This window comes from Rhincodon typus, chromosome 20 (genome assembly GCF_021869965.1).
Source record: "Rhincodon typus isolate 14 chromosome 20, sRhiTyp1.1, whole genome shotgun sequence".
NCBI lineage: Eukaryota > Metazoa > Chordata > Chondrichthyes > Orectolobiformes > Rhincodontidae > Rhincodon > Rhincodon typus.
In genome coordinates this window covers 29,354,604-29,367,868 of record NC_063351.1, presented here as the reverse complement: position 1 = coordinate 29,367,868, position 13,265 = coordinate 29,354,604, and the positions used below count along the sequence as shown (strand labels likewise).

Below are 13,265 nucleotides of genomic sequence, written 5' to 3'. Positions count from 1 at the left end.
GAGAGAGAGAGAGAGAGAGAGAGAGAGAGAGAGAGAGAGAGAGAGAGCGCGAGCGAGAGAGCGAGCAAGCGAGAGAGAGAGGACAGAAACTTATTATTCCAAGCAACATTTTCCCCCACTGCCCCCAAAACCAACTGTCTTTGACAGGGATTTTTGCTGGAAATGTACAATTTCAAGTTATCAAATAGAGAAGGTGCTCTCTCCTCACTGTTTTCTTTTGCTGGTAGATCAACTGAGAGTACTTCAGTCAGATCAACAAGTTAAAAATCTATAATAAATGATGAAGATCCACCATCAGTTGAAATGCTTGGATCAAATGAATCACTACGAACCAAGTGAATGAAGAATGGCTCTCAAGTTTTTCCTAAAAAAACAGGCCATACTCCTGCTGAATTATAGTCAATCTATTAGACAAGGTTTAAATTGGAATTTTTCTGCACTGTCTTCTCTTAACATTAGAAATTGAAAGAAATAAGTTGTACAGACATGCTTTCCCTGCTGAATCGGTGGACAAATAACAATACAATCAATACATAACTTGGCTCTTTACGACATTGTGCAGGAAGGTCTCAGATTGATCACTCCATGTGCTCAGTGTAGTGTTAACTGATCTGAAACTGGATGACAATGCAGCATTACAATTGTTCCTGGATGACACAGTGGAAAAATTGGCCAGGATTTCTAGTCTTGACTGCTTTCTAACTCCCCCAGTTGGACGCATGCATGTCAATGATGGATGAAAGCAGGATTGGACTTGGCTCAGATTGTCAAACAAGCTGTTGACAATCACGTGCTAAGTTCAAGCATGTCAAATAGACTTTTAGTTGAACTACTAGAGTTCTAATGTTACCTGCAGTCCATCACAGCCTGGAATCTGCATGAAGAAGGGGATGAATCTGTTAACTGTATTTCTTGTGTTCTGAGTACTAATAATCTAATTATAAATTTCAGTTTTATTTTGTCCATTCTGCTGGAACAAGCAGTCTCATTTTTCCCCTCTTCCCTTACTATAAGATTGTGATCCAGTTAACTTGTTTGATATTCTGAAAAGAATTGCTCTTCTGACTCATTTTATTCACAACACAATTATAACATTTCACTAAACAAAGGGCTATGAACAACACTAAATTTGAAAAAAAAATATGATTTCAACTGCAATTTGCATTTCAGAATTTGCCACACTCAAAAAAAAACTACATGGCCTTTCATTTAAGCATATGCTTATATTTCTATCTAGAAGTAGTAATGCAGGAATCAAAACATATTTTTTGCAGTTACAATTTTAAAATTTATGGCATAGAATTTCATATAATTAAAATTTCTTCTGAAAATTAATATAAACTCACATTTAGGTTCCTTCTTCTTAATCAAAGTACTTCACAGCAAATCATTTTGATCCAAAATAGTCAATAATGTTCTTGACATGAAGGAACAGTTCAAAATGGTACTGTCGAAATAAAAATTGAAGAGATTAGTATTCTCATCTGATGGCAACTATTGGGATACTCTGCACTGACAGCAATGAATAAAAACAATTTAGACTGAATTATTTGCATCCTTTTGTTAATAATACATGCAAACAATAATGAGATATGCAATTCAAAACAAGCATGCCTACCTGTTATCATTGATCAAAGTACAATAAGCAAATTTTGTGACAGTATAGTTATTTACAAACTTTTAAAACCTACTCAGGAAACTTGCAAGTTATTGACTTGACTTCACACAACATGTGATGGCATGCATACTCTGCACATGCATTAGTTCGTCATAAATGGGGCTTGAAGTTTTCATGCGCCAAATCCTTCCAATAGTAGAACAGTACATACCTTTGGTATGTATTGGAAGCCTAAGCAGTGCTCACGGTGACTGAATATTGATTGAATAAACTTGCCTGGAAAAGAATGCAGTGACTTGTTAAATATTTTAATAAATCACAGAAAGGGACTTTTGCAGTTCTTCAGTCCACCTCCCAAAATAATTTACAAGGCGATTTCCTGTCAAGTAATCCAAACACAGTCTTGATGCTATATTTTATCATAAAAATAAACAGTGAATGTGTCAGAAAATATCCTTGACTCAATCATTCTCTAAATGTTTATGCACACATTAACCATGTCAAAATCCACATTTCCAAAATCTGCAATGAGTTTAGCGACTCACAAGCTAGTTTCTCAGCAAAGCCTGAAACAAAACAGCTCTCAAGAGATGGAATTAAACAAGTCTTGATGCACAAGTCTTTTTAAAACAAACAGCTAAATGCATGGAAATACAACTTTCAAGGACCATTGGTCAGACTGCACATGGACTTAGTTATCACTCCTTTGAAGACACTACCATTTTGGGAAGGCATCCTGAAGCAAGCATTGGACCTGTTACACCTCAGCCTTAACTGTTGTGACAAATGGCACAGACCTGTAAAACAGGAAATGTATCAACTAAATTCTCAACTATAACCCAATTCTCGACTATAAATTTCTAATATTTTCGAACAGCTTTGCTCACCAAATCATCCAGTCTTTCCTTCAGAATAAATTCTTCTTGCACGGACCACCCATACATATATATTAATTACATATTAACTGAAGCAGGATTAACCATTTTCAGGTTTCCCTAATTCAACTCATATTGAAGGCAACTATGGCAAAATTGTGAATCTAATTAGGACAACTCGAATATTCCTATTATGCCCCTGTGCTTTTAACTAATGTGACATTAGTTAATTGTGCAGTAGTGAACATATCACATCTTCAATAATTAGAATTTCAGCATTACTTGCTAACAGAATATTAGATTTACAAAGATTACCTAACATAACTTCATATTTCTCGCAAAGTTGATGCTATTTTTCCACAGTGCTAACTTCAAAGATGTCTCAAATTTCCCAGACTCTAGGATCCAGTCCATCAGACACCACACTCGCCTTTAGTGAGGTAGGTTTGATTAAATATACTGCAGACTTGAGCAGGAATCCAATAATGCAGATTGTAGAATGAAATATTGTTCTATATATATTTCTGGATGTGCCATTATACTTGCATTGAAACTTTTGGGACTATGTCTGAATTCCACTCGCTGAGTTCTGTATATGGAGTGATCACACATACAAAATTCATTATCTTCAGCCAAAAGATCAAACAATTTGTAGCTCAACTCCCCTAACCATCTTAAGGTTTTTTTTAAAAAAATTTATATTTGATTCACAAAATCGAAACTTTCAGGCCATTCAGTCCATCTTGATGCTTCTAGCAGAAATTTACAATACAAAGGGACTTGGGTGAACTTGTGCACAAAACACAAAGGAAATCAGGAAGTTAATGGAACGTTGACACTGGAGTATAAGGACATTTTTCTGCAAGTTGCTAATGAGACCAAATCTGGTAGAACAATGAGCAGTTTTTGTCTCCTTGTTTAAGGAGATATTATTTCTTTGGAGGCAGTTCACAGAAGGTTCATTTGGAGGGATTGTCTTATAAGCAAAGATTAAATATATTGGGAGTCTACTTACTGGAAATTAGAAGAGTGAAAGGTGATCTCATTGAAACATTCTTAAGGGCTTGACAAGGTAAATGCTGAGAGGATGTTTCCCCTCTTGGGAGATTCTAGGACCACAGAGCACAGTCACAGAATAAAGGAGTGTCAATTTAAGACCGAGATGAGGAGGAATTTCTTCTCTCAGAGCTTGAGTATCTTTGGAACTCCTTGCCACAGAGCGCTGTAGGGACAGATTCCTTGTGTAAAATGAAGGCTGAGATAGATTCTCATCATTAGAGAAACAAGAGTTTCAGGGAAAACACAGCAAAGTAGACGTGAGGAATGTCAGATCAGCCATGCTCCTATTGAATAGTGTGGCAGGCCAAAACCTACTCCCGTTCCTACTTCTCATGGTCTTATAGCACAAATAAAATTTGTCATTATTTATGTCATCCTTTATTTCAGGGACAGCTGGGAAATGCTGCCAGGAGCACCACTGTTGATGAAAGAAACAAAATTATTTCACTCCAGTTAAGAGAGACATATTGGACTGGAGATGTTAGGATTTCAGGGATGAAACATCAATGTTTAATGTGGAGATGTCCAAATAAACAGGACTGAGATTCCAAAGCATTAAAGTGGAAAAGGAGTCAGGGTAATCAGAGTAGAGATGTAGAGACCCAAGAGTGAGCCAAAAGACTATTTAATTGTGCTTCAACACAAGAAAGCAAACTGGAAGAAATGAGTGCAATGGTAAGAAATGGTGACTGGATGGAAAGAAGTTCATTATTCAAGAAAGAAAAATAAATTATGTGCAATTTCAAATTGATCTCACAAAATTAGACAGCATTGAAAGATCTAAGTTGGGTAAAAGCACGATTAGTACAACTTAGGACAAAGTAAGCTTTTTTTTTGCTTTACAGGTGATATTCAAGAAAGATGCAATCTTTGGTATCAACATAATCACATAAAACTGTGAACAAGAATTTTATTATAAAGAGTTATTTGAAAAACAGAGTTCTACTCCCACGCCTGTTGCTATCTTCAACGCTTTACAAATTGAAACTTCCAACGGCAAATCTGGAAGACATTTCTATTGGGTGTTTATTTATAAAGTGCATAAAGAGAACTGCCATCAAGTAAGTCTCGAGAAAGAAGCTATTGTGATTCTGCTATTAATCTATCAAATAGAAGAGAGAAATGTATGATAAAAAGCAACAGAGCAATCCTGCCAGACACTTGTCATTTGTGTTGGTGAACTGAGAAGACTAAAGCTGTACATTCTTGCCACTAGCATTCAAAAGCATAGCTCGGTTTCTAAGCAATCAAACCTGACTGGCTTTCATGCCATTATTTAAGCCAGAAACAGGATGAAGAGAAAAAATACTGTGATGAATTAGAATGTACCTATATTGGTTCATTTACTCAACTTGGTTACTGAATGCTGGTCCTGTGTCATGCAACATTAACCCATTCCTGCATTAATATTCAGAGTGCTCCATTTGTTACACAAGTATACTGCCTTCTCAACTGACAGTCTTTTCACATTTTGCTTCTAAAATGTCCACTGAGAGGGCAACATATTTCTCTAAAGTTTAGTTGCAGTCAGGCTTCCCCTCAGTAGAAATGGCAAAGTAGTAATAGGCTGAAGATCTGCATTTCCTTATGTGACAAAATCCTTTGTTTTGTATCCATTTATATAACATAAGCCAGTAACCTGTGCATTTCTAACAATCAAGACAGAGGGTGTTTCACTGATGTTTACATTTAATCCCACCTAGGAACAAGACCTGGGCTTGTTGTGAATTTCTTATTAATAGGTCACTCAAAACAATCAGTAAACAGTGGTTCACAGGTCAGGTTCTGTCAGCGGGAAAGAATCAGAGAAGGTAACTCCATCTTGTTAAAAATGATGCTCTTAGCTGGATTCAGGCAGTTGGGATAAAATGGGCAAAGTTTCACTCATACCAGTTAGACAGCTAGAATTGTCAATGATCAGATGCTAGATAGAGTACAGCCTTGTGAATTCGAGTGGGATCCAGTCTCAGAAGTAGGACAACTAAATTAAAAAGGATGATCAAGAAGGTAGGGTTTCCAAGTTCAGGAAAATTTAAAGGTAGCATCAGCTCGGTGAAGCTAGCTGTCTCGTAAAAAGCTGAAATTATGCTGACATAAAAGCAATTTCTAGCAGCGTCACGAATCATGAGGAATGCAGTCTTGCAAGAAGTTCTGGTTATTTATTCATTAAGGCAGTCCATGACAGTGTAATTTTGAGCAAAGTTCAAGACTGGATTTTTGAAACAGAAGAACAGGAATCCCTTCTGAAGCTGTTTTAATGGGACTTGATTATCAACACAGTAACGTCTGGGTGGGCAGCAGAAAAATATGTGGGAACAAAAACAGAAATTGCTGGCAAAACTCAGCAGGTCTGGCAGCATCTGTGAAGAGTGAACATTTCGGGTTTGGTGACCCTTCCTCAGACCTTTTTGGTTTTTTAGAAAAATACGTGGGATGTGTCTTAACTGTATCTATTATTTGATACGCTCTGTGGGGTGGTTGACCGTAGTTTGTCTGCTAATTCATATTTATTTCATGTTAATCCTCAATGTTAAGAGTCTACATTTCATATGTAGCACATTTTACTTTTCCAACTTTGTATTGTAAAGTTTATTTTAAAGTTTACTGTTTGTTCAAAATGGCAGAATCTTGTGGCTTTATTCTTTTATTAAGTACAAAACTTTGTCTAAAAGTTACTGGTCCCTAAGCAAATCATATCATAAATCTGGTGCTCTTTTAATTGTACCAGTTATCTAAACGAATGTGAGAACATGTCATGGTTAAGATAGCATTATAAAACAGTATGTTCAAGCTTTGTAGTTTATCTTTTAATTGACAAACATTGAAAGGTTCACATAAACCTTTTTGGTGAGCATTTCAAATTTTTGCCTTGAACATTAAATCTTCACTTTTGTTTGCAACAAAGGTATCAAGAGATATGTATATACAGAACAATTATACCAAATATGTTTTCAGCCTATTTAAGGCTCCCGGAGATGTCAATCAAATTTGCAGCTTCCCACCCTTCTCCATAATTTGGATAAACCAATCAACATCACACTAAAGAAAAACAAAATTAAAATGCAAAACATCAGAATTTCCAAAGGCAGCTACCGAGATGGCAAATTAAAGGAACAAAAACAAAGTTCTGAGGAAGGGTCACCGGACCACAAACGTTAACTCTGTTTTCTCCTTCACAGATGCTGCCCGATTTGCTGAGCTTTTCCAGCAACTTTGTTTTTGTTCCTGATTTACAGCATCCGCAGTTCTTTTGGTTTTTATTTGACAAATTAACGGGTTTGTTTTAAAATCTCTTCCAGCCCAACATCAAAGCATGCAAAACGCACCAGACTGAGCACATATTTTAAGAAGTCATATCCACGTGCAGTATACAGCACGGTGGCTCAGTGGTTAGCACTGATGCCGCGCAGTGCTAGGGACCGGGATTCAATTCCAGCCTCGGCGACTATCTGCTTGGAAATGTCCGCATTGGTTTCCTCCAGAAGTCCAAAGGTCTGCAGGTTAGGCGCATTAACCGTGCCAAATTAGTGCGCAGGGGAGGTGGATTAGCCACAGGAAAAATACAGGGTTACTGGGACGGGGGGGGGGTAGGTCTGGGTGGGACGCTCTTCGCAGGGTCAGTGCGGACTCGATGGGCCGAATGGGCTGCCCCCACACTGTAGGGGATTCTGCGCATGTTGATGGGGCAGGCGCAGAAATGCAACATTTCACTCGCGTGCGTTGCCAACGATGAGATAACAGCAGGAGCTGTCAGCGGCTTCGGGCACGGGCAGGGCAGGCCTGTGAGGGCGCCAGGCCCCGTCACCATGGCAGCGACGGCTCGCTCCCCCCTCCGCACGGAGTGTTTAAATAACCGTTAGACCGCCAACCCCCCCCTAAAACACACAACCTACTCCTCCCTTCAACCGGGATTTCAGCCCCAAATATCGGGAACTTGCAGGAAAGGCCAATCGCTCGATGTGAAAAAAAATCTCACCGAGAGATTTCTTTTTTAAAATCTTCAGAAAATGGTAATCCCCCCCCCCCCCCCCGAAAACTATAGCCTTTCTTTTCACGTTTGTTAGGTATTTAATGGTGGGCAGTTAGCAGAAAATGCATGAAGTAATCCGAGCTGAAGGAGCAGGCTATTGAATGGCAGAAAAGTGCTGGAGGAAAGAGAAGCGGAGTTTCGATGCGGTTTGGTTTTAATTTAATACTTGTCTGGCAGTTTTTTTTTATTTTAATTCCTCGTGTTTACCCGGTCATTCGGTAGGTATATTTCCTTTTGGCCGGAGGGACTTTAGGCGGGTTCAGCTCAGAATCTACAGCAGAGACTTTTGAGGCGATTCCGCCTACCTTGTAGCTTCTAGCCCCAGCCCAGCGGCCCCTAATATTTTTTCTTCGTCACTGACTCACAGATCATTAAAGTATTGGCCTCCACGGGGGAGAACGTGGTCCCTCCTCACCCCAAATTACTGGCTACTCTACCCCTACCATCTCCCCTAACCGTCATTTCATTCCTAACGTTGGCGGAATGAGAGCTTATTTCTCTAAAGTTGACGATATCCTTCATTTGGGACGGAGTATTTACTCCCCGCCTCCTTGGTCGAACGGGAAACTCTGCTTCGTGTCCATGCCGTCATTTGGTACATAAACATTAAATGCAAACTTATCCACCCTCCCCCCAATTAAATCTGACTGTACATCCAAATCCTCACGAGAGAGTATTACTGATATGACTGATTAAACGGCGGAGAGGAAACATACTGTGATAAAATGCTGTGGTACCTGCCTCTCGTTTATTTTCATGAGCAGCGAAAATTAAAGTGAAGTTTAATCAGCTTCACCACTACCACCCCCCCCACTCCTTCTCCACCCCCCCCTCCCAAATTTTAGATTCTCATTCATTTTACGCCAAATTAAGTGGGCTACATTCTAAGAGTTCGCTTCTCCAAACATGCTATTTATTAGAGGACACCTACACAGTTTGCTTCAACCCAGGGCAACTAAAAAGGTGATCAAGTCGCCATCTTCCGCTACTTTCTGATAAATCTGCACTGGCAACAACCTTGCTTTCTAACAACATGCTCTCAAGTTTTCTCCTTGACATCTGCAAGGCTCGTGCAATTCATTCGTCTTGCAGCGAAGTGAAAGCCTGCAGATTGGCAAAAGGGTGTTTTGCACTCACCTGAGCGTTTCATATATACATATATGTTTGTTAACACTGACAGCGTTTCTTGGCTGCGTTGCGCGAATCGTAAACTTTCAGCCTCCAGCCTGTTTTCTTGCCATTTTGAGCTGAATTCCAGGGCTGCTCTCCTCACGTGATCTCACCCTGCAACTCACATCCAGCCTAACTGCTTTCCACAGGCGCTGGGAGCAGGTTATCAACTCGGAGTGTTTCATTCCAAGCCTACGTGTTAAATGGGAAAACGTCACTTTTCGTGTTTATTCATTCCTTTTCTCTATTTTTAGCTCCCCATTTTCTCTTCATGTTATTACGTTATTGCTCATATTGGGATATCTAGCCGAAGGCTTGCTTTTCGATCTGTGTTAATGTCACATCTGAGAAACCTGTTGAATGTCTGTGCGGATTTTTCCTCTCTGCTGCCTTCCACTGATAGTCAGTAATTGTTCACCCCACCAAGTTGGAAAACCAGTCAGTTCACGCATTCATTGATTTTTTTTTAAGTTGATTTAATTAATTGCCAACTGTAAACACTGAACTATTAAGTTCCACGCAGCCACTTTTTTCTCTCATTTAGACAATATAAATCATAACTATGAAATAAAATAAAGAACTGCAGATGATGAAAATCTGAAACAAAAATAGAAATTGTTGGACAAACTCAGCAGGTCCATCAGCATCTGTGGAAATAAAGCAAAATTAATGTTTCCAGTCCAGTGACCCTTGGAATTGACAGTAGCTAGGAAAGGGTGGTATATATACTGAACACGGGGCAGAGCCAGAGGTATGGGGTAGTTAACAGATAGACAGAGTTGGAGTTATCTCTCTCTAGGCTCCACCTGTGCCTGTCTGCTTACTCCCTTCCCCAGCCCCTATCTTCAGCATATATACCATTCTTTTCCAAACTGCTATCAGCTCTGAAGAAGGGTCACTGGACTCAAAAGTTAACTCTGCTTCTCTCCACAGATGTTGCTAGACTGGCTGAATTTCCCTACAATTTCTGTTTTTGTTTCAAATTAGAACAATAATGTCTTTCTTGTCTACTTTAGCATCTTCTAAACTCATATGTAGTTAATTGTTACAAAATTTTGACTATTGGGACTATTTTCCCTCTCAAACAATGATCTGCCATCAGCAACATTTATATTACCCCTCTGTATATTTTGTTCAGGGTAGTGCAGGTTTGGGGCCCTTAGATTGATAACGAATTACACAACTTGGTTTCTTGGTTGCAATGTTGATAACCTCATATTAGTTAACACAAATATCTTCCTCAAGTTACTTTGCATTGTTAATATTTGAATCTAATGGAAAAAAAATTAAAAATGAGTTATAACTTTGAAAAAGATCTGTGGAACTGAGTGATCTCCTGTACAATATCATTTAAAATAAATAGTAGGATCTTTTATATAAGTAAAGGTTTTAAGTTAATGTTGAGAAATGATTTTAAATCATTATTGATACAGAAGAAAGCCTTGTGGAAATTTGAAAAGAAATTAGGGTTCAGGATGATTTGTTACCTTTAAAAAACTTATTATGAATGCAAAAAGTCGCAAAATCTTTTACAGTCAATTAAGTCCTTCTGAAGTGTAGTCAGTGTTGCAACGTAGCAAACATGGTGATCACTTTGCCACAGCAATGCTCCAGCAACACCATAGAGTGATACAGCAAGGAAACAGGCCCATTGGTCCAACCAGTCCATGCCGAACATAATCCCAAACTAAACAAGTCCCACCTGCTTGCTCTTGGCCCATATTCCTCCAAACCTTTCCTGTTCATATACTTATCCAAATGTCTTTTAAACATTGTAATAGTACCCATATTCACTACCTCCTCGGGAAGTTCCTTCTACATGCAAACCACCCTCTGTGTAAAAGAAAAAATTGCCCCTCATGAGCTTTTTAAATCTTTCTCCTCTCACCTTAAAAATGTGCCTCCTAGTCTTGAAATCCCCCATCCTAGGGAAAAGACACCTACCATTCACCCTACCTATACCTGTCATTATTTTATAAAATTCTATAAGGTCACCTCTCAACCTCCTATGCTCCAGTGAAAAAAGTCCCAGGCTATCCAGCCTTTCTTGACAATGGAAACCTTCCATACCTGGCAACAACCTGGTAAATCTCTTCTGAACCCTCTCCAATATAATAATATCCTTCCTATAATTGGTTGACCAGAACTGGACATAGTATTCAAGGAGACGCCTCATCAGTATCCTGAACAACCTCAACATGACTTCCCAATCCTATACTCAAAGGACTGAGCAATGAGGGCAAGTGGGCTAAATGTCTTTTTAACCACCCTGTCTACATGTGATGCAAACTTCAAAGAATTATGTACCTGAACCCCTAGGTCCCTCTGTTCGACAACACTACCCAAGGCCCTACCATTAATTGTATGAGTCCTACCCTTGTTTGTTGTACCAAAATGCAATACCTTGCATTTATCCAGATTGAACTCAGTTTGCCATTTTTCAGCCCACTAACCCATTTGATCGAGATCCCTTTGTAACCTTAGAAAACCTTCTTCACTATTATGTCACCAATTTGGTGTCGTCCACAAAATAACCATGGCTTCTATATTCTTTTGCAAATCCTTTATATAAATGACAAATAAAAGAGGACCCACAACCGATCCTTATGGAACACCACTGGTGACAGGCCTCCAGTGAGAAAAACAACCCTCCATCACCACTCTCTGTCTCCTGCCCTTAAGCCAATTATGTATCCAGTTGGCAAGCTCACCCTGAATCCCACGTGACCTAACTTTACTAATTAGTTTACCATGCGGACCCTTGTCGAAGACTTTAGTAAAGTCCAAGAAAAAAACGTCTCCTGCTCTACCCTTGTCTTTTTGGTAACTTCCTCAAAAAACTCAATTAGGTTTGCGAGACACGATTTTCCTCACACAGAACCATGCTGACTACCCCGAATCAATTTTTGCCTCTCTAGATGTCCATAAATCCTGTCCACAAATGTCCATAAAATTAGCTTCAACAATTTACGCACAACCAAAGTCAGAATCACAGATCTATAGTTCCCTAGTTTCTCCATACAATGTTTCTTAAACAAAGGTACAACATTAGCCACCCTCCAGTCATTATGCATCTCACTTGTAGTTATATGGTAATGACTAGGACATTTAGCATATTTTCAGGAAATGAAGTCTGTCTTGTTTGTGTCATTGAATTCTATAAGGATGTGACCAGAATAGGAAGATAGTGAAATTGATGTTATACATCATAATTTCCAAAATGCACTTTTATAAAGTACTTCATTAACAGCCAGTACCAAACATTACAAGGTTAGAAAGTTGCTGAAAACAGATGTAGGAATCATGATATATGATTAACTGATGGCTGTTGAATGTAACGCAGGCAATGCAACATCTTTCAAACCATTGGTTCGCATTAAACATGCTGATTATTGGCTACATGCATCAGCATTGGGCCAAAATCGTCCTACCTATGTCCGTGACACCACCCACGCCCTCCACCTCCTCCAGAACTTCCAATTCCCCGGTCCCCAACACCTCATCTTTACCATGGACTTCCAGTCCCTCTACACCTGCATTCCCCATGCAGATGGCCTTAAGGCCCTCCACTTCTTGCTGTCCCGCAGGCCCAACCAGTCCCCCTCCACTGACACCCTCATCCGCTTAGCCGAACTCGTCCTCACCCTCAACAACTTCTCTTTCAATTCCTCCCACTTCCTACAGACAAAGTGGGTAGCCATGGGTATCCGCATGGGCCCAAGCTACGCCTGCCTCTTTGTAGGTTACGTGGAACAATCCCTCTTCCGTACCTACACCGGCCCTAAGCCCCACCTCTTCCTCCGTTACATTGATGACTGTATCGGCGCCACCTCGTGCTCCCATGAGGAGCTCGAACAGTTCATCCACTTCACTAACACCTTCCACCCTAACCTTAAGTTTACCTGGACCATCTCTAACACCTCTCTCCCCTTCCTGGACCTCTCTGTCTCCATATCGGGCAACCACCTAGAAACCGATATTCATTTCAAGCCCACCGACTCCCACAGCTACCTAGAATACTCCTCCTCCCACCCACCTTCCTGCAAAAATGCTATCCCCTATTCCCAATTCCTTCGCCTCCGCTGCATCTGCTCCCAGGATGAGGCATTCCACTCCCGTACATCTCAGTTGTCCTCGTTTTTCAAGGACCGTAACTTCCCCCCCTCGGTGGTCGAGAACGCCCTCAACCGTGTCTCCCACATCTCCCGCAACTCATCCCTCACACCCCGTCCACGCAATAAGAACCAAAAAAGAATCCCCCTCGTCCTCACGTACCACCCCACCAATCTCCGGATCCAACGCATCATCCTCCGACACTTCCGCCATCTGCAATCCGACCCCACCACCAAAGACATCTTACCCTCCCCACCCTTATCTGCTTTCTGGAGGGACCACTCTCTCCGTGACTCCCTTGTCCACTCCACACTCCCCTCCAGCTCCACCACACCCGGCACTTTTCCCTGCAACTGCAGGAAGTGCTACACCTGCCCCCATACCTCCTCCCTCACCCCCA

General features: G+C 40.4%; 1 protein-coding gene across 2 annotated transcripts in view; it reads right to left on the bottom strand.

Moving 5' to 3' along the window:
- The window catches only part of LOC109910693 (fibroblast growth factor receptor 2), a 178,754-nt gene extending 169,902 nt beyond the window's left edge, over window positions 1-8,852 (bottom strand). For both annotated transcript variants that reach the window (XM_048608824.1, XM_048608823.1), the window contains exons 1-3: window positions 8,720-8,852; window positions 1,830-1,894; window positions 1,347-1,447 (exon numbers count right to left, since the gene is read on the bottom strand). The gene's annotated coding sequence lies outside the window, so the exon portion shown is untranslated. The remainder of the gene's footprint in view (window positions 1-1,346; window positions 1,448-1,829; window positions 1,895-8,719) is intronic.
- Window positions 8,853-13,265: the final 4,413 nt, after the last annotated feature.